This window comes from Entelurus aequoreus, linkage group LG06, assembly GCF_033978785.1.
Source record: "Entelurus aequoreus isolate RoL-2023_Sb linkage group LG06, RoL_Eaeq_v1.1, whole genome shotgun sequence".
Classification (NCBI taxonomy): Eukaryota; Metazoa; Chordata; class Actinopteri; order Syngnathiformes; family Syngnathidae; genus Entelurus; species Entelurus aequoreus.
In genome coordinates, this window is record NC_084736.1 from 13,489,714 (window position 1) to 13,516,740 (window position 27,027).

Genomic DNA, 27,027 nt, shown 5'->3' on the forward strand with positions numbered 1-27,027 from the left:
TTTACCGGCCCGCCACACATTCTGCAAAAATTGCAAAATTGATAGTATTGCAAAAATGAAAAAAAAACATTTAAAATGGTGGAATGAGGTGAAATGTAACGAGAAAAAGTTGCAATGTTGACACAAAGCTGCCATGCAGGCTGTTTTCTTTTCTTTTGTTAGGGACCCTATTGAATTTCTAGCGTTTTATTATTATTATCTTTCTTTATTTGTCTTTTTTTGGCCATTGCTCAAAAAAAAAAAAAAAGACAAAAAATCTATGTTATAATGAATTATTGACCTATTTTAGGCTCCAATTACCTCAAAAATGTCACCTTAGAATTTTTTATGTGGAAAAAATATTGCATATATTGTGTGGTTGCCATATAAAAACATCAAAGATTTCTTTGACAAAAGAAAAATAAACAAAATAATAGTTCAAACGTAAAATCGACAGATATATCTGAAGTTGATCTCGTAACTTAAGTGTTGAAAGTTAAAAAAAAACTAATAAAAATGGATCAATATATGAGTGGGGGACCTTTTGGATCCCAAACATATCTAGTGGGGTTTTATTAATATTTTCACTGATTTCTGAAAAATATTAAAGAATTAAAATCAATGGTGTCCTGCATTATTGATCTTTTAGAGCTCTAATTACTAAATACTGCCTATTTCCAGTTTTGCTATAAAAAACAAAGTTGTCTTTGACAGAAAATCAACCTGAAGTTGATAAAGAGATTTACTGTAAGCGTTGAATAAAATATAATAATAATAATTTGACTTATTTTTTACGTTTTAATGACTGAGACAATTTATGGTCCCCGGGAGCCCTAAAGGTTAAAAAAAAAAAAATCCATATATTTTGTTATGGTTTGAAAATGAAAATCAAAATGGCCCCCGCATGCTTAAATTTTTCCGTGTGCGGCCCTCAGTGGAAGAAGTTTGGACACCCCTGGTTTAAATCCTCTATCAGCTAATTATTATTATCACATATTACTATTAATATTAGCTAAGGGGAGCAGCTGACAAGTGTCTAGCAGCTAATTATGTATGTCCATACACAATGTGGAGCCGCTCCCCTAAGCTAATATTAATAGTAATATATATGTACCGTATTTTCCGGACCATAGGGCGCACCGGATTATAAGGCGCCCTGCCGATGAACGGGTCTAGTCAGGTCTATTTTCATACAAAAGGCGCAACCGGATTATAAGGCGCATTAAAGGGGTCATATTATTATTATTATTAGAGATGTCCGATAATGGCTTTTTTGCTGATATTCCAATATTGTCCAACTCTTAATTACCGATTCCAATATCAGCCGATACCGATATATACAGTCGTGGAATGAACACATTATTATGCCTAATTTTGTTGTGATGCCCCGCTGGATGCATTAAACAATGTAACAAGGTTTCCCAAAATAAATCAACTCAGTTAAATTAGAACTTAATTATTGTAATATTCCACCTTTTTTTTACTTCTATATATCGTATTTTCTGGACCATAGGGCGCACCGGATTATAAAGTGCACTGCCAATGAATGGTCTATTTTCGATCTTTTTTTATATATGTTCCGGATTATAGGGTGCATTAAAGGAGTCATATTATTTATTTATTTTTTAGCAAAATTGCAACTTTTTCCAAAATTGACACAAAATTCCTATAAAATTATATATTTTTGATTTTATTAAGTAAAATCCAACTTTCCACCCCAATAAGATATCAACTTTCTTCCAGTTGAATTAGAACTTAATTATTGTGATATTCCACCTTTTTATTATCATTTCACCATGTACCAAATAAAATAGCTTCGAGGTCGGTAAGCACAACCAGAATGATTCCGTACATTTTTCTTTGAAAAAAAAAAGTTATAGTTTTAATATTGCCCCTTTAATTATATATTTTAACTAGATTTTTGTAAAATATTGACTTTTTACGTTATATTACAACATTTTTAGTGAAGTTCAAAATTGCAACTTTTTCCAAAATTGACAGAAAATTCCTATAAAATTACATATTTTTTTGCATAATATATTGATTTTATTTGGGTAAAATCCAACTTTCCACCCCAATAAGATTGTAACTTTCTTCCAGTTAAATTAGAACTTAATTATTGTAATATTGCACCTTTTTTTTTACGTCTATATATCGTATTTTCTGGACCATAGGGCGCACCGGATTATAAGGCTCACTGCCGATGAATGGTCTATTTTCGATCTTTTTTCCATATATGTTCCGGATTATAGGGTGCATTAAAGGAGTCATATTATTTATTTATTTTCGAGCAAAATTGCAACTTTTTCAAAAATTGACACAAAATTCCTATAAAATTATATATTTTTGATTTTATTAAGTAAAATCCAACTTTCCACCCCAATAAGATAGCAACTTTCTTCCAGTTGAATTATAACTTAATTATTGTAATATTCCACCTTTTTATTATCATTTCACCATGTACCAAATAAAATAGCTTCGAGGTCGGTAAGCACAACAAGAATGATTCCGTACATTTTTCTTTGAAAAAAAAAGTTATAGTTTTAATATTGCCCCTTTAATTATATATTTTAACTAGATTTTTGTAAAATATTGACTTTTTACGTTATATTACAACATTTTTAGTGAAGTTCAAAATTGCAACTTTTTCCAAAATTGACAGAAAATTCCTATAAAATTACATATTTTTTTGCATAATATATTGATTTTATTTGAGTAAAATCCAACTTTCCACCCCAATAAGATTGTAACTTTCTTCCAGTTAAAATAGAACTTAATTATTGTAATATTGCACCTTTTTTTTTTACTTCTATATATCGTATTTTCTGGACCATAGGGCGCACCGGATTATAAGGCTCACTGCCGATGAATGGTCTATTTTCGATGTTTTTTCCATATATGTTCCGGATTATAGAGTGCATTAAAGGAGTCATATTATTTATTTATTTTTCCTGCAAAATTGCAACTTTTTCCAAAATTGACACAAAATTCCTATAAAATTATATCTTTTTGATTTTATTAAGTAAAATCCAACTTTCCACCCCAATAAGATATCAACTTTCTTCCAGTTAAATTAGAACTTAATTATTGTAATATTCCTGTAATATGACTTTTTTCGCCATACATTACGTCAGTAATATTTTGACTTCTATGTACCGTATTTTCCGGACCACACGGTGCAACTTATTCATTGCATCCGATGACTTTAATCTCATAAAAACATGACTTTATTGCTGTAATATTCCGACTACGACATGTATGTAGTTACCTATATGCTAACAATAGGAACCACAGTAGGAATTGACGGATTCATATATCCACATTTATCCATAATTAAGAGTTACTTCTTTCTATATTTCTATAGTCATATTTTAAATAGCCAATGTTCCATCTTGTACTCTTTTCATTGTTTTGATCGTCTCATGACAAAGTGCTTGCACTGTGGACGGCCTTGAAGTAGGAGGCAGAGAAGAGGAGTCCTCCCTGCTTCCCATCTCGGGCCGACTTGAGATAACGGACACAATGGGCATCTGTGCGGCCGTGAGGGCGGGGGGGGAGGAGATATTGAAGAGGAGAGTGCATTCCGGGATGTGGTCAGATCAACTTGGGCTACGCATTCGTATGTGTTGTTTGAGGCTGGTCTCTATTCTCAAATATTTGACAATAAATTACAAAATACCTAACCTGTGCTTGGTGGTACATTTGAGTTCAGTTTATATGTCATCTAAGGAACTTGGGACTGACCAGCGTTTTACATCCCACTTGGAGGAACATCTGGTCAAACGCAACAGAACAAAGGTGTTCCTCAGCACAGTCCACCTGAAGAACATACAACGCGCTTTAAGAGTTTCCCTCAAACGTCCTCGGTTGTCACTTTTGGTGTTTATCTTTTTCTTCTCCCTCTCATTACGGAGCGCTGGGTGAGAATATAGATCCGTCCTGCGGCGATCCATCATAAGTGACAAGTACACACTGTAATCTATTTTAAACAGCGGGCTATGATGCTGATGATGCTTGGCAGAAGAGAGGATGTTGTCTGCACCTTCACAGGCGTGGATATTGATCATCAATCTGCTTCCCCCTCACGGCCACGTCTTTGTTGTTATGCTCGTATGCTTATTGTGCTTCGCTTGTATTGGCACCTTCAGGACGGCTGGGAGAGGCTAAATTGAAACATGATGATGGAGACCTTTCTAATAAAGTTCACTTAGTGCATGACCGGCGGAGTGTGAACGCCACTGAGTGTGTGTGTGTGTGTGTATGTGTGTGTGTTCTTGTATTTCTACCCTTCTTGAGACATCAACAAGGAAAAGTATGAGGAGGTGTGAACAAGTTAGGACATAAATCATGGTCCCAATACGGAAAACCATTGCATCTAATAGAGAATGTCTCATTTGCACCCCCTGGTGGTGAAATCTATCACAATTAGGGTGGTCCCAAAAAGGAGGGATTTTTCAAATTGACTGTGTGTCGGTTTTAAAAGTGGTAACCCTCTGGTCACCATATGAAATAACAAGTTTGTGTAGAAATTTGAAGTGCTCCCCCTCTGGTCAACATATGAAATAACAATTGTGTGTAAACATTTGATGTGTTCCCCCTTTGGCCAAAATTAATTAAAAAAAAAAAAATCTAAATAAATATATATATATATATATAGAAACATACTGTAATAAATTGAAGTAAATAATGAAGATTAAAACCCAATTACAAACAAAAATTAATAAATTAACTGAAAGCAGTCTTTTTGTGTGTCGACTTTTTTCTTATAAAATTGGGAACAATTTCTCATATTCTTTGTTTCTGTAATATTGCAATATTTTCTCATAAAAGGGACAGATTTGTCAAATTAACTGTGTGTCGGTTTTAAAAGTGCTCCCCCTTTGGTTAACATATGACATAACAAGTGTGTGTAAATTTTTCTAAGTGCTCCCCCTCTGGTCAACATATGTAATAAAAAGTGTATGTAAGAAATTTATATGCACTCCCTTTGGCCAAAATTAATTGAAAAAAATAAAATGAATATGTACTGTATATAGAGACATACTGTAATAACTTGAAGTAAACTCCATAAATTACAAAACAAAAATTCAAAAAAAATATTTTTTTTTTAACATATTTTTCTCACAATGTGTCGACTTTTTTCTTATAAAATTAGGAACATTTTCTTATTTTCTTTGTGTTTGTAATATTGCAATATTTTGTAAAATGTTTACTTTTTAATGCAAAATGGTGACATTTGTCATATAAAGTTCTGACTTATCACAATATCGCCAAATTTTTTTGTTGTTCTTGTAAAATAGTCAAATTTTTTGAGTAAAATTATTACTTTTGTCATAATTTTGCCAAATTCTGATTGTTATTGCAACATTGCCAACATTTGGAAGTTTTCTTATAAAAATGTTACTTCTGTCGAGTAAAATTACGACTCTTTTCATAACATTGCCACAATGTTAAGCTTTTCTTTTAAAATTGCGAAGGTTATTGAGTAAAATTCCAACTTTTATCATAATATTGCACAAATGTTCAGTTTTTCTTGTAAAATGTTGACTTGTCTTAATAAAATTATGACTTTTATCATACTACTGCCAAAATTCTAAGTTTTTCTTGTGAAATTGTGAGCTTTTTCTTGTGAAATTCCAACTAATTTTTCACAACAAGCTTTTTTATATTTGCATAGTATGTATATATTATTAATGTTGTAAATACACTTCTTTATATATCTAGAAAGGGTGGTCCTAAAGAGGTAGGCATTTTTCGGAGGTCTCAAGAAGGTAATACAATAATATATGTGTGTGTGTGTGTGTGTGTGTGTGTGTGTGTGTGTGTGTGTGTGTTGTATTTCCACCCTTCTTGAGACATCAACAAGGAAAAGTAGCTTCCATATGAGGAGGTGTGAACAAGTTAGGACATAAATCATGGTCCCAATACGGAAAACCATTGCATCTAATAGAGAATGTCTCATTAGCACCCCTGGTGGTGAAATCTATCACAATTAGAGTGAACCCAAAAAGGAGGGATTTTTCAAATTGACTGTGTGTCAGTTTTAAAAGTGGTAACCCTCTGGTCACCATATGAAATAACAAGTTTGTGTAGAAATTTGAAGTGATCCCCCTCTGGTCAACATATGAAATAACAAGTGTGCGTAAGAAATTGAAATGGCCCCTCTTTGGCCAAAATTAATTAAAAAAATAAAAAAAATAAAAATAAAAAAATATATATATATATACATATATATATAGAGACGTACTGTAATAAATTGAAGTAAATAATGAAGATCAAAAACTAATTACAAACCAAAAAAATAACAATTAAATAAATTAACTGAAAGCAGTCTTTTTCTCACAATGTGTCGACTTTTTTCTTATAAAACTGGGAACAATTTCTCATATTCTTTCTGTTTCTGTAATATTGCAATGTTTTCTCATAAAATTAATACTTTTTTATGTACAATTATTACTTTTTAATGCAAAATGGTGACATTTGTCATATAAAATTCTGACTTTTATCACAATATTGCCAATTTTTTTGTTGTTGTTCTTGTAAAATAGTGCAATTGTTTGAGTAAAATGATGACTTTTTAAATAATTTTGCCAAGTAAAATTCTGATTATTACAATATTGCCAACATTTTAAAGTTTTCTTATAAAATCGTGACTTTTGTCGAGTAAAATGACAACTTTTTCATTACGAAAACAAAAATCTTAAGCTTTTCTTGTAAAATTGCGACTGTTATTGAGTAAAATTCCAACTTGTATCATAATATTGCACAAATGTTCAGTTTTTCTTGTAAAATGTTGACTTGCCTTGAGTAAAATTACGACTTTTATCATAATACTGCCAACATTCCAAGTTTTTCTTGTGAAATTGTGACCTTTTTCTTGTGAAATTCCAACTCATTTTTCACAACAAGCTTTTTTATATTTGCATAGTATGTATATATTATTAATGTTGTAAATACAAATCTTTATATATCTACAAAGGGTGGTCTTAACGAGGTAGGCATTTTTCGGAGGTCTCAAAAAGGTAAGAAATACAAGTGTGTGTGTGAGTGTGTGTGTGTGTGTGTGTGTGTGTGTGTGTGTGTGTGTGTGTGTGTGTGTGTGGGTGTGTGTGTATTGATCTGTCTTGGTAGAGAAGCACTTGAGTTAGTCAGACCTTCATGGAGAAAAATGATAGCAGCCGTCTTGTTTAACCTTTTAAGAATGGAGCAACAGAAGAGTTTGCTGAAGTAAAATGTGTTTATGAAGGCGCAGGCTGCAATGTTGCTTATTAAAACGACCCCATGTTGGAATTTTACTTTGTATTGGATGCAACTGCATTTGTACAGAGGTGGAACATTTAGTGTAAGGATTTATGGAACTATTCAAATGGACACTTTATCGGGAAATTAGCAAAACGTGTTTTTTTTTTAAGTTGTATCCCATCAAAACATGACTAAACGAGTTTACAAATAATATCAATATGAAATAATATACAAAACCCAAAACCAGTGAAGTTGGCACGTTGTGTAATTCGTAAATAAAAACAGAATACAATGATTTGCAAATCCTTTTCAACTTATATTCAAGTGAATAGACTGCAAAGACAAGATCATTAATGTTCGTACTTTTTTTGCAAATTATCATTAACTTATAATTTAATGGCGGCAACACATTGCAAAAAAGTCGGCACAGGGGCATTTTTACCACTGTGTTACATGGCCTTTCCTTTTAACAACACTCAGTAAACGTTTGGGAACTGAGGAGACACATTTTTTCAGGTGGAATTATTTCCCATTCTTGCTTGATGTACAGCTTAAGTTGTTCGATGTGGCTTGGCATCGTCTTGCTGAAATAAGCAGGGGCGTCCATGAAAAAGACGTTGCTTGGATGGCGACATATGTTGCTCCAAAACCTGTATGTACCTTTCAGCATTAATGATGCCTTCACAGATGTGTAAGTTACCCATGCCCTGGGCACTAATACACCCCCATACCATCACAGATGCTGGCTTTTCAACTTTGCGCCTAGAACAATCCGGATCGTTCTTTTCCTCTGTGTTCCGGAGGACACGACGTCCACATTTTCCAAAAACAATTTGAAATGTGGACTTGTCAGACCACAGAACACTTTTCCACTTTGCATCAGTCCATTTCAGATGAGCTCGGGCCCAGCGAAGCTGGTGGCGTTTCTGGGTGTTGTTGATAAATGACTTTGGCTTTGCATAGTAGAGATTTAACTTGCACTTACATATTTAGCAACAAACTGTAGTTACTGACAGTGGTTTTCTGAAGTGTCCCTGAGTCCATGTGGTGATATCCTTTACACACTGATGTCTGTTTTTGATGCAGTACCGCCTGAGGGATGGAAGGTCACGGGCATTCAATGTTGGTTTTTGGCTTACGTGCAGTGATTTCTCCAGATTCTCTGAACCTTTTGAGGATATTACGGACCGTAGATGGTGAAATCCCAAAAATCCTTGCAATAGCTGGTTGAGAAATGTTCTTAAACAATTTGCTCACGCATTTGTTGACAAAGCGGTGACCCTCGCCCCGTCCTTGTTTGTGAACGACTGAGCATTTCGTGGAAGCTGCTTTTATACCCAATCATGGCGCCCACCTGTTCCCAATTAGCCTATTCACCTGTGGGATGTTCCAATTAAGTGTATGATGAGCATTCCTCACCTTTCTCAGTCGTTTTTGCCACTTCTGCCAGCTTTTTTGAAACATGTTGCAGGCATGAAATTCCAAATGAGCTAATATTTGCAAAAAAATAACAAAGTTGACCAGTTCCAACGTTAAATATCTTGTCTTTGCAGTCTATTCAACTGAATATAGGTTGAAAAGGATTTGCAAATCATTGTATTCTGTTTTTATTTATGATTTACACAACGTGCCAACTTCACTGGTTTTGGGTTTTGTGATATTCAACTATAATTACTAGATACTTGTTTACGTTGAAAAAAAGACTGCAACATTGTTCAATTAAGGACACTTATTACGTCTGTCTAGCTTGTGTGCTATTCTGTGCTTAGCTGTAGTGTAGCTGCTACCTCCCATTAGCCTATAGCCTACCATGTTTACCTTTTTGTAAATGACTTAACATGCAAGCCGCTATGATCTGATACTTGAATTTTTTTTGCTTATATCGGACCGATCTCAATGTCGGTTTGGGACACCCCTACCAAATCACGTAAACCTGCAATTTTGTATTTTTCACCAATATTTTTGGGGGGAATTTGTCAATACGTGGACCTTGGGGTGTTGTGTTTTCCCGTAATGCAAAGGAAAGTTGGCGCGGGCAAGGCGTGAAGGTAAGGACATGTTTATTTTTACACTAACCAAAAGAACAAACGAAAAGCGCGCACAAGGCGGAAGTAAAAAAAACTTGGCTATTGAAACAAAAGACTAGCACAAAGGCAATTAACTATTCAATATCTATATAAATGACATTTGTAAAGTTACAAAAGATTTAAAGTTAGTATTATTTGCGGATGATACAACAGCGTTTTGTTCAGGAGAGAACACACAGGAGATAACACAAATAATAACAGAAGAAATTAACAAATTAAAAAGATGGTTTGACAAAAACAGACTATCGTTGAATCTTAGTAAAACTAAAATAATGCTATTTGGTAACAGTAGAAGAGAAAGTCAAACACAAATACAAATAGACGGAATAGAAATTGAAAGAGTAAACGAAACCAAATTTCTAGGTATAATGATTGATGATAAATTGAACTGGAAATCTCACGTAAAAAATATACAACATAAAGTTGCAAGAAACACGTCAATAATGAATAAAGCAAAACATGTTCTAGACCAAAAATCCCTTCATATTCTCTACTGCTCACTAGTGTTACCATATCTGAGCTACTGTGTAGAAATATGGGGAAATAATTACAAAAGTACACTTCATTCATTAACGGTGTTACAAAAAAGATCAGTTAGAAAAATACATAATGTTGGATATAGAAAACATACAAACCCTTTATTTATTGAATCAAAAATACTGAAATTCCACGACATAGTGAATTTGCAAACAGCTAAAATTATGCACAAAGCAAACTATAACCTGCTACCCAAGAATATACAACAATTCTTCTCAAAAAAAGAGGAGAAATATAATCTTAGAGAAAAACGTAATTTAAAACATTTGTTTGCACGTACAACACTTAAAACCTTCAGTATATCAATATGTGGAATTAAATTATGGAATGGATTAAGCAAAGCAATCAAACAATGTACTAATATGATCCACTTCAAGAAACTCTTCAAACTTAAAGTGTTTACAAAGTACAATGAAGAAGAACCACGACAAACATTCTCAATTTATTTCATCCATCCATTCATTCATTCTTAAAGTAATCTTACTTATCTCATCATATGAAATATGACTTACTTCACCAATTATTATTATTAAATTGTTACTATTATTTATTTATTTATTTTTATTGTAATTACTTATGGAGTTTATTGTGAAAAAATTGTGAACAGGAAGTGAACAAAAAGTTTTGCAACTGTTATGTAAAGAAAAGGGGTAGGATTAAATAAGCTCTGCTTCTTCCTACTCCTTTTCGAACATGTTGAATAGAAACTGGAAATTGTGATGTATCATGTTGTATGCTTGCATGTTCGAAATAAACTCAAACTCAAACTCAAACTATGAACATGAAACAAAAACACTTACTATGGCATGAAGCATGAACTATAGTAAACAGGAATCTCATGGGTAGCAGAGGTAGTACAGATAATGTCACCAGGACGATCAACAGAAAAAGACAGGTTTAATTAACAGTGGCATGATTAGTGACAGGTGTGTGAGTTCAAATGAATCAGGTGCGTGACATGAGGACAGGTGAAAACTAATGGTCGCTATGGTGACAAAACAGACAAGAGTGCACAAAGAGTCCAAAAACCAAACCTGTACATAACCAAAACAAAACATGATCACACAGATATGACAACATGTGTCCTCAATTTAAGTTGAGGAAGCAATCAAAACATGCCAGCTGCATTTTCCCCTCCGAGCTCGTGACTTTGAGATCCCTTTGACCCTTTCTTCATGCCCCCAGCCTTATAGTGCGAGCATTTCCATCTGCCGGGTGCTTCTGGCTCTACCAGGCAGCCTCTGACACGTCTGCAAGGGGGAAGGAAAACGAGGCTACCTGGTGATGACGTGTGGCTTTTGTGCCAGTCAACTGTCAGGCAAGGGTCCCTCGTTCTGGCGCCCAATCGAATCCCCCCCCCCCCCGTGGACTGCGGGGGGAAACGGGGCATCCTATTTCGCGGCGCCAGTTGGCTCGGCGTGGCGAGGTGACCGCCGCTGCCATCTTGGACCGAGAGAGTCCGAATTCATTCTCCTCCTCCACTCCTCTGGTGAGTTTTTTTTTCCGTGGTCACGCTGCTCCGCCCGGGTCCCTCCAGGTGGGGACCTGCGAGAGCGCTGATAGTCAAGCTTGTGCAGAAGCAGAAAGAAACACTTGAGAAGCCGCACGACTGGTTGGATATCGCAGTTCCGTAAACACGACACATGCCAAGGACACGGACTTACTGGGGGAGAGGTGCAATAGACCTCAGACCGGTCCCTTTTTTAGCCGAACCGTTGGATTGAGACCCTCCCAGATTATTTAGTTCTAAGGCTGACTAAATAAAGAGAGGTGACTAGAATTGATGATGTGTTATAGTACAGGGGAAGAAGACGGCACAGAATGTTTAGCTCTACAAACCCCGTTTCCATATGAGTTGGGAAATTGTGTTAGATGTAAATATAAACGGAATACAATGATTTGCAAATCCTTTTCAACCCATATTCAATTGAATGCACTACAAAGACAAGATATTTGATGTTCAAACTCATAAACTTTATTTTTTATTTTTTGCAAATAATAATTAACTTAGAATTTCATGGCTGCAACACGTGCCAAAGTAGTTGGGAAAGGGCATGTTCACCACTGTGTTACATGGCCTTTCCTTTTAACAACACTCCGTAAACGTTTGGGAACTGAGGAGACACATTTTTGAAGCTTCTCAGGCGGAATTCTTTCCCATTCTTGCTTGATGTACAGCTTAAGTTGTTCAACAGTCCGGGGGTCTCCGTTGTGCTATTTTAGGCTTCATAATGCGCCACACATTTTCAATGGGAGACAGGTCTGGACTACAGGCAGGCCAGTCTAGTACCCGCACTCTTTTACTATGAAGCCACGTTGATGTAACACGTGGCTTGGCATTGTCTTGCTGAAATAAGCAGGGGCGTCCATGGTAACGTTGCTTGGATGGCAACATATGTTGCTCCAAAACCTGTATGTACCTTTCAGCATTAATGGCGCCTTCACAGATGTGTAAGTTACCCATGTCTTGGGCACTAATACACCCCCATACCATCACAGATGCTGGCTTTTCAACTTTGTGCCTATAATAATCCGGATGGTTCTTTTCCTCTTTGGTCCGGAGGACACGACGTCCACAGTTTCCAAAAACAATTTGAAATGTGGACTCGTCAGACCACAGAACACTTTTCCACTTTGTATCAGTCCATCTTAGATGAGCTCAGGCCCATCGAAGCCGACGGCGTTTCTGGGTGTTGTTGATAAACGGTTTTCGCCTTGCATAGGAGAGTTTTAACTTGCACTTACAGATGTAGCGACCGACTGTAGTTACTGACAGTGGGTTTCTGAAGTGTTCCTGAGCCCATGTGGTGATATCCTTTACACACTGATGCAGTACAGCCTGAGGGATCGAAGGTCACGGGCTTAGCTGCTTACGTGCAGTGATTTCTCCAGATTCTCTGAACCCTTTGATGATATTACGGACCGTAGATGGTGAAATCCCTAAATTCCTTGCAATAGCTGGTTGAGAAACGGTTTTCTTAAACTTTTGAACAATTTGCTCACGCATTTGTTGAAAAAGTGGTGACCCTCGCCCCATCCTTGTTTGTGAATGACTGAGCATTTCATGGAATCTACTTTTATACCCAATCATGGCACCCACCTGTTCCCAATTTGCCTGCTCACCTGTGGGATGTTCCGAATAAGTGTTTGAAGAGCGTTCCTCAACTTTATCAGTATTTATTGCCACCTTTCCCAACTTCTTTGTCACGTCTAGAGTTAATGATTATTTGCAAAAAAAAAGAAATGTTTATCAGTTTGAACATCAAATATGTTGTCTTTGTAGCATATTCAACTGAATATGGGTTGAAAATGATTTGCAAGTCATTGTATTCCGTTTATATTTACATCTAACTCATATGGAAACGGGGTTGGTATTTATTATAATATATACAATAAGAAATGAGACGTATAACTAATCCAAAATGTGTGTGTGCGACTATGTGAAGTGAGCATATGTAGAGTGTTACCGGAAAGTGTTGAGGGAGGTGCGGAAGTCCAAGGGGGGCGAAGGCAGGCTCGAAGATCCAGAGACAGGCAGGAGGTCAGGGGCAAGAGCGAGGCGTCAAAAGTCCGTGTCCAGGCGAGAGGCAGCCAGGGAACCAGGGGGAATACGGGGAAATGAGACACACAGCTCGTGACGAGGAAACGGAGGAATGCTGCTGGTTGGCGACACGGAACACATGACAAATGAACACGGAGGGGGAGAAACACACACAGAGAGAGAGAGAGAATTGTAACAAAGTTGTAATATAACGTAAAATCGCACGGGGAGCTAAGGCGAGACTTAGCACAGGAATCTTGAGCAAGGAAACAGGAATAAACCAACGTAACTGTTGCATACCGCAAACAAGGAAAGCAGACCGAGTGTGGCGCACAACGTGAATGAGTAGCTCTCTGATTAGTGCCCGGCAGCAGGTGAGCGTGCCGAACACTAATCAGAGGCAGGTGAAACTAATCAGCACCCATGGTAACCAAAACACAAACTAAGGGGCGCTGAAAAAAGAACTGAGGTAGTGGAACTAATAGAACAAAACTAAACAAAACATGATCCGGGCAACGGATCATGACAGTACCCCGCCCTAAGGACCGATCTCAGCTGTCATATAAATCCCTTTCCTACTGTAGCTTGTTGCATCAAATAATACTGAGTTAAGAGCTGCTGAGGAATGCCTTAATACTTTTTTCCCCTCAAAATTTAGACACATTAATCAATAAAGTTGAAATAAAACTGATGCACATTCTTTCCAGGCAATCGCGGGCCACAAAGAATAATGGGGCGGGGCCAGATGTGGCCCCCGGGCCTTGAGTTTGACACATGTGATAGAGTGGTACGCCAAAGAATCACTTGATTTAGTTCACTTCAGTTCAGTTTATTAATGCATCACATATTTCTAGTCGTTTCATTACAGCATATCCGAAAAGGAGTAGGAAGAAGCAGAGCTTAATTAAGTACAGTTTTATTTTCCTATATTTGAACACAGTGTTACTGTTCAAACTGTGTCAATATGCATTTTTAAATGATGAATTCAGTTTTTGTGTATGCTTAAAGGCCTACTGAAACCCACTACTACCGACCACGCAGTCTGATAGTTTATACATCAATGATGAAATCTTAACATTATAACACATGCCAATACGGCCGGGTTAACTTATAAAGTGACATTTTAAATCTGCCGCTAAACTTCCGGTTCGAAACGCCTCTGCGGATGACGTATGCGCGTGACGTAGACCGGGGAACACGGGTATGCCAATACGAAAAAGCTCTGTTTTCATTTCATAATTCCACAGTATTCTGGACATCTGTGTTCGTGAATCTGTTGCAATCATGTTCATTGCATTATGGAGAAAGAAGCTGAGCAAGCAAAGAAGAAAGTTGTCGGTGCGAAATGGACGTATTTTTCGAACGTAGTCAGCAACAACAGTACACAGCCGGCGCTTCTTTGTTTACATTCCCGAAAGATGCAGTCAAGATGGAAGAACTCGGATAACAGAGACTCTAACCAGGAGGACTTTTGACTTCGATACACAGACGCCTGTAGAGAACTGGGACAACACAGACTCTTACCAGGATTACTTTGATTTGGATGACAAAGACGCAGACGTGCTACTGTGAGTATGCAGCTTTGGCTTCTAAACATTTGATCGCTTGACCGTATGTGCGCAACTTTTTTTTGCGTATGTACGTAACTTTTTTAAAAGATATAAGCTTTATGAACCTTGGGTTAGGTGAACGGTCTTTTGGGCTGAGTGATTGTGTGTGTTGATCAGGTGTTTGAATTGTATTGGCGTGTTCTATGGAGCTAGGAGCTAGCATAGGAGCTAGGAGCTAGCATAACAAACACGGCTCTCACAGCATCTTCCCTATCTGAATAGCTTCAACTCCCCACTAGTCCTTCACTTGCACTTTACTCATCCACAAATCTTTCATCCTCGCTCAAATTAATGGGGAAATTGTCGCTTTCTCGGTCCGAATCTCTCTCACTTCATGCGGCCATCATTGTAAACAATAGGGAACTTTGCGTATATGTTCAACTGACTACGTCACGCTACTTCCGGTAGGGGCAAGCCTTTTTTTTATCAGATACCAAAAGTTGCAATCTTTATCGTCGTTGTTCTATACTAAATCCTTTCAGCAAAAATATGGCAATATCGCGAAATGATCAAGTATGACACATAGAATAGATCTGCTATCCCCGTTTAAATAAAAAAAATCATTTCAGTAGGCCTTTAATAGTGTGCTCATTATAAAGTGTTACCTTATTCTCTCCTCGAAATTATACCGGACGATGAATCATTTTGGGCTTTTTAACAATCGATTAACTTTCTGCCTCCAAAATCGGTCCAAAACAGGAAGTGCCCTCATTAAGAAGTCGATACGCTCTTTTCCAGCCCAAAAAGACGTGTCCTGAAGTCACCCGGAATGCAGCGTGCGGGGGAAAAAAAAAGGCCTGCGCCTCATCAGCCATCACCTCTGTTTGATGAAAAGGCCTTCAAAAAAGTGGACCGCCCGCCCTGCAGGACACCGCTCATCCGCCGCGCCGAGACGTGTTTGACAGAAGTGGCAGGTACTTGACCTTCTTTCTCTCGGCTTTTTCCTCTCCGTCTTACTTCCGCCCCGCCTGCTTTGCGGCGCCCCGGGCAGACCTGTGCCGACGTTGTGTCCTAGTTGGTTTGTTTGTTTGTCCGACACGAAAAACTGCAGCAAATGACAAAGTGTTACAAAAAAACCAAAAAAAAAACAAAAAAAACCAACTTGCTCCAATATGACCTTTGACTAGAGCTACATTTAAGCGTCTTAGACTGGACCCGTAAGCAACATCAGTAAGAATAAATATGCTTCTTGCACACTTGTACAATTAACCATTATAAAGTATATAATATTGCCCTTGGAAATCCATCCATCCATCCATTTTCTACCGCTTATTCCCTTCGGGGTCGCGGGGGGCGCTGGAGCCTATCTCAGCTACAATCGGGCGGAAGGCGGGGTACACCCTGGACAAGTCGCCACCTCATCGCAGGGCAGATTTTTCTCATTTTCAGCTAAATGCAAAGCCAAAGTAAGTGGGGATATGAAGCTAATAAAGAGACAATGAAAGCCTGGACCATCAAACATGACTTTTAACACCATCACCTGGTACATGTTGCTGTTCACAACATTTTAACACTGCCGAGTTCTATTCAGTTACATTAGTTTGGCTGCTAGCTTTAGCCAAGCTAGCTGTGGGCAACAAACAACAAAAAAGCATGTCTGTTTACTTTTAGTCACGGTGAGCACAAAAATGAATGAGGAAATAATAATAATAATAATAAACAAAAAAAATCAATAGTAATTTCAATTACTAGAGTGCCGAAGAGAATAGAGATTAATTGGTTAAGTCGGGGGTCAGCAACCCGCGGCTCTCGAGCCGCATGCGGCTCTTCAGCGCCGCCCTAGTGGTTCCCTGGAGCATTTTTAAAAAAGGATTGAAAAAATTCAGTTTTTTGTTTGAGGACAAACACGGCACAAACATTCCCAATGGTTAGAAAGTCCACTGTTTAATATGTCTGTGTGTATGCTTCACTGATGAGAGTATTTGGTGAACTTCCTTTTGTCCTACTAATTTCGGCGGTTCTTGAACTCACCATCAACTCCTTCCTTGTCTCATTTTGTCCACCAAAAGTTTTATACTGTGCCTGAAGGCACAAATGTGCGTTTTGTTGATGTTATTGACTTGTTGGCGTGCTAATCAGGCATATTTGGTCACTGCATGACTGCACGGTATGTTTGAGCTCATTTAATATCCTTTGCTTTTATCCTCTTTGTATATAATTTAGTTTTGCATGTCTCGTGACACATTTCAGATAGTTGTTTGTGTGCCATGTTGTTCCAGACCACAGCAAACATTGCCTAGCTTGCCAAAGTAGTATGTAGCGCTTGGCTTCACTGTGACTACAGTGGGAGACGAGGAAAAATCCTGTGTTGTTCTCCTTAATGTTAGTAAAGATACAATGTTATGCAGAGGTGTACTTATAACATTTTTTTTAAGACTAAAAATACTATTTATAGTTGCGGTGGAGATGGGGTGGGGGGCAAAATATGTTCTTCTTCTTAAGGCGGGGGTCAGCAACCCGCGGCTCTCAAGACGCATTTGGCCCTTTAGTGCCGCAGTAGTGGCTCCTTGGAGCATTTTTTAAAAAAGGATTGAAAAAATTAAGGTTTTTTGTTTGAGGACAAACATGACACAATTCTTCCCAATTGTTAGAAAGCCCACTGTTTAATATGTCTGTGTGTATGCTTCACTGATGAGAGTATTTGGTGAACTTCCTTTTGTCCTACTAATTTCGGCGGTTCTTGAACTCACCATCAACTCCTTCCTTGTCTCATTTTGTCCACCAAAAGTTTTATACTGTGCCTGAAGGCACAAATGTGCGTTTTGTTGATGTTATTGACTTGTTGGCGTGCTAATCAGGCATATTTGGTCACTGCATGACTGCACGGTATGTTTGAGCTCATTTAATATCCTTTGCTTTCATCCTCTTTGTATATAATTTAGTTTTGCATGTCTCGTGACACATTTCAGATAGTTGTTTGTGTGCCATGTTGTTCCAGACCACAGCAAACATTGCCTAGCTTGCCAAAGTAGTATGTAGCGCTTGGCTTCACTGTGACTACAGTGGGAGACGAGGAAAAATCCTGTGTTGTTCTCTTTAATGTTAGTAAAGATACAATGTTATGCAGAGGTGTACTTATAACATTTTTTTTAAGACTAAAAATACTATTTATAGTTGCGGTGGAGATGGGGTGGGGGGCAAAATATGTTCTTCTTCTTAAGACGGGGGTCAGCAACCCGCGGCTCTCGAGACGCATTTGGCCCTTTAGTGCCGCAGTAGTGGCTCCTTGGAGCATTTTTAAAAAAGGATTGAAAAAATTAAGGTTTTTTGTTTGAGGAAAAACATGACACAATTCTTCCCAATTGTTAGAAAGCCCACTGTTTAATATGTTTGTGTGTATGCTTCACTGATGAGAGTATTTGGTGAACTTTATTTTGTCCTACTAATTTCGGCGGTTCTTGAACTCACCATCAACTCCTTCCTTGTCTCATTTTGTCCACCAAAAGTTTTATACTGTGCCTGAAGGCACAAAGGTGCGTTTTGTTGATGTTATTGACATGTGTGGAGTGCTAATCAGGCATATTTGGTCAGTGCATGGCTGCAAGCTAATCAATGCTAACATGCTATGTAGGCTAGCTGATTGATTGATTGATTGATTGATTGATTAATTGGTTGATTAAGAAATGTGTCTGAGGTTTGTCAAAATGGGTCTCATAATGGCATACTGTACTGTAATACCTTAAGGGTGTACTGTAATGTCCATGACGTCAATATGTTTTATAGGGTACTTGCTACAGCGCCGAATAAAAACCAGATTGATTGATTAAGAGATGTGTGCAAGGTTTGTCAAAATGGGTCCCATAATGGCATACTGTGTTATCATAACATGTCCAGAATCAATACATTTTATAGAGTTCTTGCTTGTGATGCTCGAAAAGAAACCTGATTGATTAATTAGTTGATCAAAAGATGTGTGTGGGGTTTGTCAAAATGGGTATCATATTGGTATACTATACTATCTATAACATGTCCAGTTTCAATACAATTTATTGGGTTCTTGCCTATGATGCTAGAGCGCCGAAAAGAAACCTGATTGATTAATTGGTTGACTAAGAGATGTGTATGGGGTTGGTCAATAGGGTACCATAATGGCATACTGTATTATCATAACGTGTCCAGAATCAATACATTTTATAGGGGTTCTTGCTTGTGATGCTAGAGTGCCGAAAAGAAACCTGATTGATTAATTAGTTGATTAAAAGAGGTGTATGGGGTTTGTCAAAATGGGTACCATAATGGCATACTGTATTATCATAACATGTCCAGAATCAATGCATTTTATAGGGTTCTTGCTTGTGATGCTAGAGTGCTGAAAAGAAACCTGATTGATTAATTAGTTGATGAAAAGATGTGTATGGGGTTTGTCAAAATGAGTACCATAATGGCATACTGTATTATCATAACATGTCCAGAATCAATACATTTTATAGGGGTTCTTGCCTATGATGCTAGAGCGCCGAAAAGAAACCTGATTGATTAACTAGTTGATTAAAGATGTGTATGGGGTGTGTCAAAATGGGTCCTATAATAGCATACTGTATTATCATAACATGTCCAGAATCAATACACATTATAGGGGTTTGTGCTTGTGATGCCAGAGCGCCGAAAAGAAACCTGATTGATTAATTACTTGATTAAAAGATGTGAATGAGGTTTGTCAAAATGGGTACCATAATGGCATACTGTAATATAATAACATGTCCAGAATCAATACATTTTATAGGGGGTCTTGCCTACGATGCTAGAGCGCCGAAAAGAAACCTGATTGATTAACTAGTTGATTAAAGATGTGTATGGGGTGTGTCAAAATGGGTCCTATAATAGCATACTGTATTATCATAACATGTCCAGAATCAATACACATTATAGGGGTTTGTGCTTGTGATGCCAGAGCGCCGAAAAGAAACCTGATTGATTAATTACTTGATTAAAAGATGTATATGGGGTTTGTCAAATTGGGTGCCATAATGGCATACTGTAATATAATAACATGTTCAGAATCAATACATTTTATAGGGGGTCTTGCTTATGATGGTAGAGCGCCGAAAAGAAACCTGATTTATTAATTAGTTTATTAAAAGATGTGTATGGGGTTTGTCAAAATGGGTACCATAATGGCATACTGTAATATAATAACATGTCCAGAATCAATACATTTTATAGGGGGTCTTGCCTACGATGCTAGAGCGCCGAAAAGAAACCTGATTGATTAACTAGTTGATTAAAGATGTGTATGGGGTGTGTCAAAATGGGTCCTATAATAGCATACTGTATTATCATAACATGTCCAGAATCAATACACATTATAGGGGTTTGTGCTTGTGATGCCAGAGCGCCGAAAAGAAACCTGATTGATTAATTACTTGATTAAAATATGTGAATGGGGTTTGTCAAAATGAGTACCATAATGATACACTGTAACATCTATAACTTCTCCAGAATCAATCCATTTTATAGGGTTCTTGCTTGTGATGCTAGAGCGCCGAAAAGAAACCTGATTGATTAATTAGTTGATTAAAAGATGTATATGGGGTTTGTCAAATTGGGTGCCATAATTGCATACTGTAATATAATAACATGTCCAGAATCAATACATTTTATAGGGGGTCTTGCTTATGATGCTAGAGCGCCGAAAAGAAACCTGATTTATTAATTAGTTGATTAAAAGATGTGTATGGGGTTTGTCAAAATGGGTACCATAATGGCATACTGTAATATAATAACATGTCCAGAATCAATACATTTTATAGGGTTCTTGCTCGTGATGCTAGAGCACCGAAAATAAACCTGATTGATTATTTCATTAAAAGAGGTGTACAGGGTTTGTCAAAATGGGTACCATAATGGCATACTGTATTATCATAACATGTCCAGAATCAATACATTTTATAGGAGTTCTTGTTTGTGATGCTAGAGCGCCGAAAAGAAACCTGATTGATTAATTAGTTGATTAAAAGATGAGTGGGGTTTGTGAAAATGTGGTATCATAATGGCATACTGTATTGTCATAACATGTCCAGAATCAATACATATTATAGGGGTTCGTGCTTGTGATGCTAGAGCGCCGAAAAGAAACCTGATTGATTAATTACTTGATTAAAAGATGTGAAAGGGGTTTGTCAAAATGGGTCCCATAATAGCATACTGTATTATCATAACAAGTCCAGAATCAATACATATTATAGGGGTTTGTGCTTGTGATGCTAGAGCGCAGAAAAGAAACCTGATCGATTAATTACTTGATTAAAAGATGTGAATGGTGTTTGTCAAAATGGGTACCATAATGGCATACTGTAATATAATATGTCCAGAATCAATACATTTTATAGGGGGTCTTGCCTATGATGCTAGAGCGCTGAAAAGAAACCTGATTGTTTAATTAGGTGATTAAAATATGTGTATGGGGTTTGTCAAAATGGGTACCATAATGGCATACTGTATTATCGTAACATGTCCAGAATCAATACATTTTATAGGGGTTCTTGCTTATGATGCTACAGTGCCGAAAAGAAACCTGATTGATTAACTAGTTGATTAAAAGATGTGTATGGGGTGTGTCAAAATGGGTCCCATAATAGCATTCTGTATTATCATAACATGTCCAGAATCAATACATATTATAGGGTTTCATGCTTGTGATGCTAGAGCGCCGAAAAGAAACCTGATTGATTAATTAGTTGATTAAAAGATGTGTGTGGGGTTTGTCAAAATGGGTATCATATTGGTATACTATACTATCTATAACATGTCCAGTTTCAATACAATTTATTGGGTTCTTGGCTATGATGCTAGAGCGCCGAAAAGAAACCTGATTGATTAATTGGTTGACTAAGAGATGTGTATGGGGTTGGTCAATAGGGTACCATAATGGCATACTGTATTATCATAACATGTCCAGAATCAATACATTTTATAGGGTTCTTGCTTGTGATGCTAGAGTGCTGAAAAGAAACCTGATTGATTAATTAGTTGATTAAAAGATGTGTATGGGGTTTGTCAAAATGAGTACCATAATGGCATACTGTATTATCATAACATGTCCAGAATCAATACATTTTATAGGGGGTCTTGCCTACGATGCTAGAGCGCCGAAAAGAAACCTGATTGTTTAATTAGGTGATTAAAATATGTGTATGGGGTTTGTCAAAATGGGTACCATAATGGCACACTGTATTATCGTAACATGTCCAGAATCAATACATATTATAGGGGTTCTTGCTTATGATGCTACAGCGCCGAAAAGAAACCTGATTGATTAACTAGTTGATTAAAAGATGTGTATGGGGTGTGTCAAAATGGATCCCATAATAGCATTCTGTATTATCATAACATGTCCAGAATCAATACATATTATAGGGTTTCATGTTTGTGATGCTAGAGCGCCGAAAAGAAACCTGATTGATTAATTACTTGATTAAAAGATGTGAATGGGGTTTGTGAAAATGTGGTATCATAATGGCATACTGTTTTATCATAACATGTCCAGAATCAATACATTTTATAGGGGTTCTTGCGTGTGATGCTAGAGCGCCGAAAAGAAACCTGATTGATTAATTAGTTGATTAAAAGAGGTGTATGGGGTTGGTCAAAATGGGTATCATAATTGGTATACTGTAACATCTATAACTTGTCCAGAATCAATACATTTTATAGGGGTTCTTGCTTGTGATGCTAGAGCGCCGAAAAGAAACCTGATTGATTATTTGATTAAAAGAGGTGTATGGGGTTTGTCAAAATGGGTACCATAATGGCATACTGTATTATCATAACATGTCCAGAATCAATAGATTTTATACGGGTTCTTGCTGGTGATGCTAGAGCGCCGAAAAGAAACCCGATTGATTAATTAGTTGATTAAAAGATGTGAATGGGGTTTGTGAAAATGTGGTATCACAATGGTATACTGTAACATCTTTAACTTGTCCAGAATCAATACATTTTATAGGGTTCTTGCTTGTGATGCCAGAGCGCCGAATAGAAACCAGATTGATTGATTGATTGATTGATTGATTAAGAGATGTGTGCGAGGTTTGTCAAAATGGGTCCCATAATGGCATACTGTATTATCATAACATGTGCAGAATCAATACATTTTATAGGGTTCTCGCTTGTGATGCTAGAGCGCCGAAAAGAAACCTGATTGATTATTTGATTAAAAGACGTGTATGGAGTTTGCCAGAATGGGTAACTTAATGGTATACTGTAATATCTGTAACTTGTCCAGAATCAATACATTTTATAGGGTTCTTGCTTGTGATGCTAGAGCGCGGAAAAGAAACCTGATTGATTAATTAGTTGATTAAAAGAGGTGTATGGGGTTGGTCAAAATGGGTATCATAATTGGTATACTGTAACATCTATAACTTGTCCAGAATCAATACATTTTATAGGGGTTCTTGCTTGTGATGCTAGAGCGCCGAAAAGAAACCTGATTGATTATTTGATTAAAAGAGGTGTATGGGGTTTGTCAAAATGGGTACCATAATGGCATACTGTATTATCATAACATGTCCAGAATCAATACATTTTATACAGGTTCTTGCTGGTGATGCTAGAGCGCCGAAAAGAAACCTGATTGGTTAATTAGTTGATTAAAAGATGTGAATGGGGTTTGTGAAAATGTGGTATCACAATGGTATACTGTAACATCTGTAACTTGTCCAGAATCAATACATTTTATAGGGTTCTTGCTTGTGATGCTAGAGCGCCGAATAGAAACCAGATTGATTGATTGATTGATTGATTAAGAGATGTGTGCGAGGTTTGTCAAAATGGGTCCCATAATGGCATACTGTATTATCATAACATGTGCAGAATCAATACATTTTATAGGGTTCTTGCTTGTGATGCTAGAGCGCCGAAAAGAAACCTGATTGATTATTTGATTAAAAGACGTGTATGGAGTTTGTCAGAATGGGTAACTTAATGGTATACTGTAATATCTGTAACTTGTCCAGAATCAATACATTTTATAGGGTTCTTGCTTGTGATGCTAGAGCGCCGAAAAGAAACCTGATTGATTAATTAGTTGATTAAAAGATGTGAATGGGGTTCGTGAAAATTTTTGTATCACAATGGTATACTGTAACATCTGTAACTTGTCCAGAATCAATACATTTTATAGGGTTCTTGCTTGTGATGCTAGAGCGCCGAATAGAAACCAGATTGATTGATTGATTGATTGATTGATTGATTAAGAGATGTGTGCGAGGTTTGTCAAAATGGGTCCCATAATGGCATACTGTATTATCATAACATGTGCAGAATCAATACATTTTATAGGGTTCTCGCTTGTGATGCTAGAGCGCCGAAAAGAAACCTGATTGATTATTTGATTAAAAGACGTGTATGGAGTTTGTCAGAATGGGTAACTTAATGGTATACTGTAATATCTGTAACTTGTCCAGAATCAATACATTTTATAGGGTTCTTGCTTGTGATGCTAGAGCGCCGAAAAGAAACCTGATTGATTAATTAGTTGATTAAAAGATGTGAATGGGGTTTCTGAAAATGTGGTATCATAATGGCATACTGTTTTATCATAACATGTCCAGAATCAATACATTTTATAGGGGTTCTTGCTTGTGATGCTAGAGCGCCGAAAAGAAACCTGATTGATTGATTAATTAGTTGATTAAAAGATGAGAATGGGGTTTGTGAAAATGTGGTATCATAATGGTACACTGTAATATCAACAACATATCCAGTTTCAATACATTTCATTGGGTTCTTGCCTCCGATGCTCGAGTGCCGAAAAGAAAACCTTAAGGAGTCCTGTGCAGTCCTGTATCCCTAACAACAAAAAACTGCTACATATTGATGCGCTGTCCGCAGCTACGGCCGAGTGAAGGGATCGCTCAGACGCGAGTAAGTAAAGACGGAGGTGGGACGGCTCGCAGGCTGGCGTAAACACGACTCCTCCGGCTGATGGCTCGCTACAAGACCACGACATCGGGATAACAACATCATCCCCCCTGGGGGCGAAATCAAGACGGGAGCTTTCAGCGGCGGGCACAGCGTGTCGCCTACTGTACGCCGGTAGCGTGTATTATTATTTTTTTATTCCAGGGGAAGACGGATGAATTTTTAACAGGCTTGATGTACATTTCCATTTTTCGGGCAGACAGTGTCCCGTGTTCCCATCTGGGCTAACAATAGGCAAAATGTCAACGTACTTTCAGACTGCTCTAAATTAAACATCCAGCCTCTCTACAGAGTGCACGCTCATCAGATGCTTTTGCCTTCCCGTTCCACCTGCACTATGTTTTTATACGGTGCTATTTTTCAAATAATGTGTTCATTTATTTGAATACAAAAAAAAAACACTTTGTCAGTCAAATATCACTGCTGTTAGTGTAATGGTCAAGAAAGTTGACTTATGGAGATGGAGAGGGATATTTTATTAATGGTGACTATTAATATTCCATCACTTGGGACGACTGTGTCTTTTTTGGCAGAAGCATAATGAATAACTGAACACCTCCATTGTAGCCGACTCCTCAGCATGAATATTCAGGCCTCGGTGGTGGTGTACGTGTCACGGGACTGCTTCTGCATATCCCACCCGGGCTCCGGCTTTTCCAGCCATCACTTCCATGCATGTGTGGCTCAAAACAGGAGCACCCGAGGGCCAATTGTGCCACGCCTCGGCTCGGTTTGTGAACGGATCCGGCACACCTCCCCTCGTGCTGCCTTATCAGGGGAAAAAAAAACAACAAGTGTGGGATGATATCGGCTTGCATCTAAAATGTCCGATACAGGCAGTCTTGCAGCGTGTTTACTTGTGCAAAGCTGGACAGCCAATTAACATCTAAATTTCTTCCAATTGAACTTTTTTAATTTATTGGACTTAATAAAGCATACATTTAATAGTATCCTAGTACAGAATGTGCTTTTTTTTGTAGAATAAAAAAAAAAAAAAAGATTTAAAAAAAGTAATTTTTTTTAAATAATTTTAATTAAATTGAAATTCATATTTATGTTTTAAAAATACATTTTATTGAGGAAAAACACGTACAGGTGCTTTAAGTAAAATTATACAAAAACGGATACAATGATATGTACAGATAAATGAATTAATACATAATTTTAATTGTATATACAAAATGGTAATACACAATTTTGAATGTAAAATTATCTTGAAATTTACTCCAAATATTTGTGGAATTTTGAACTTTTTTCATTTATTGGACTTAAAAAGGCGCACATTTAATATTATCCTTGTGCAGAATGTGCCGTTTTTTGTAGAATGAACATTTTAAAATATTTTAGATATTTTTTGGAGAAAAACAGATTTAATTTTAATCAAATTGAAATTCATATTTTTATATTTTTAAAAATACATTTTATTGAGGAAAACACCTAGAGATGCTTTAAGTAAAATTATACAAAAACGGATACAATGATATTTACAGATAAATGAATCAATACATAATATCAACTGTCTAAATTTTTTTTTTATTAATACATAGTTTTGAACGTAAAATTATCTTGAAATTTATTACAAATATTTGTGGAATTTTGAACTTTTTTCATTTATTGGACTTAAAAAAGCGCACATTTAATATTATCCTTGTACTGAATGTGCTGTTTTTTTGTAGAATTAACATTTTAAAATTGTTTAGATATTTTTTTTAGAAAAAAATAAATAATTTTAATCAAATTGAAATTCATATTTACATTTTAAAAATACATTTTATTGAGGAAAAACACCTAGGGATGCTTTAAGTAAAATTATACAAAACAGATACAATGATATTTACAAATAAATGAATTAATACATGATTTCAATTGTATAAAAAATGGTATTAATACATAGTTTTGAACGTAAAAGTATCTTGAAATTTACTCCAAATATTTGTGGAATTTTTTACTTTTTTCATTTACTGGACTTAAAAAAGCGCACATTTAATATTATCCTTGTACAGAATGTGCTGTTTTTTTGTAGAATTAAAATTTAAAAAAAAATTTTAGATATTTTTTTTAGAAAAACAGATCTAATTTTAATTAAATTGAATTTCATATTTATGTT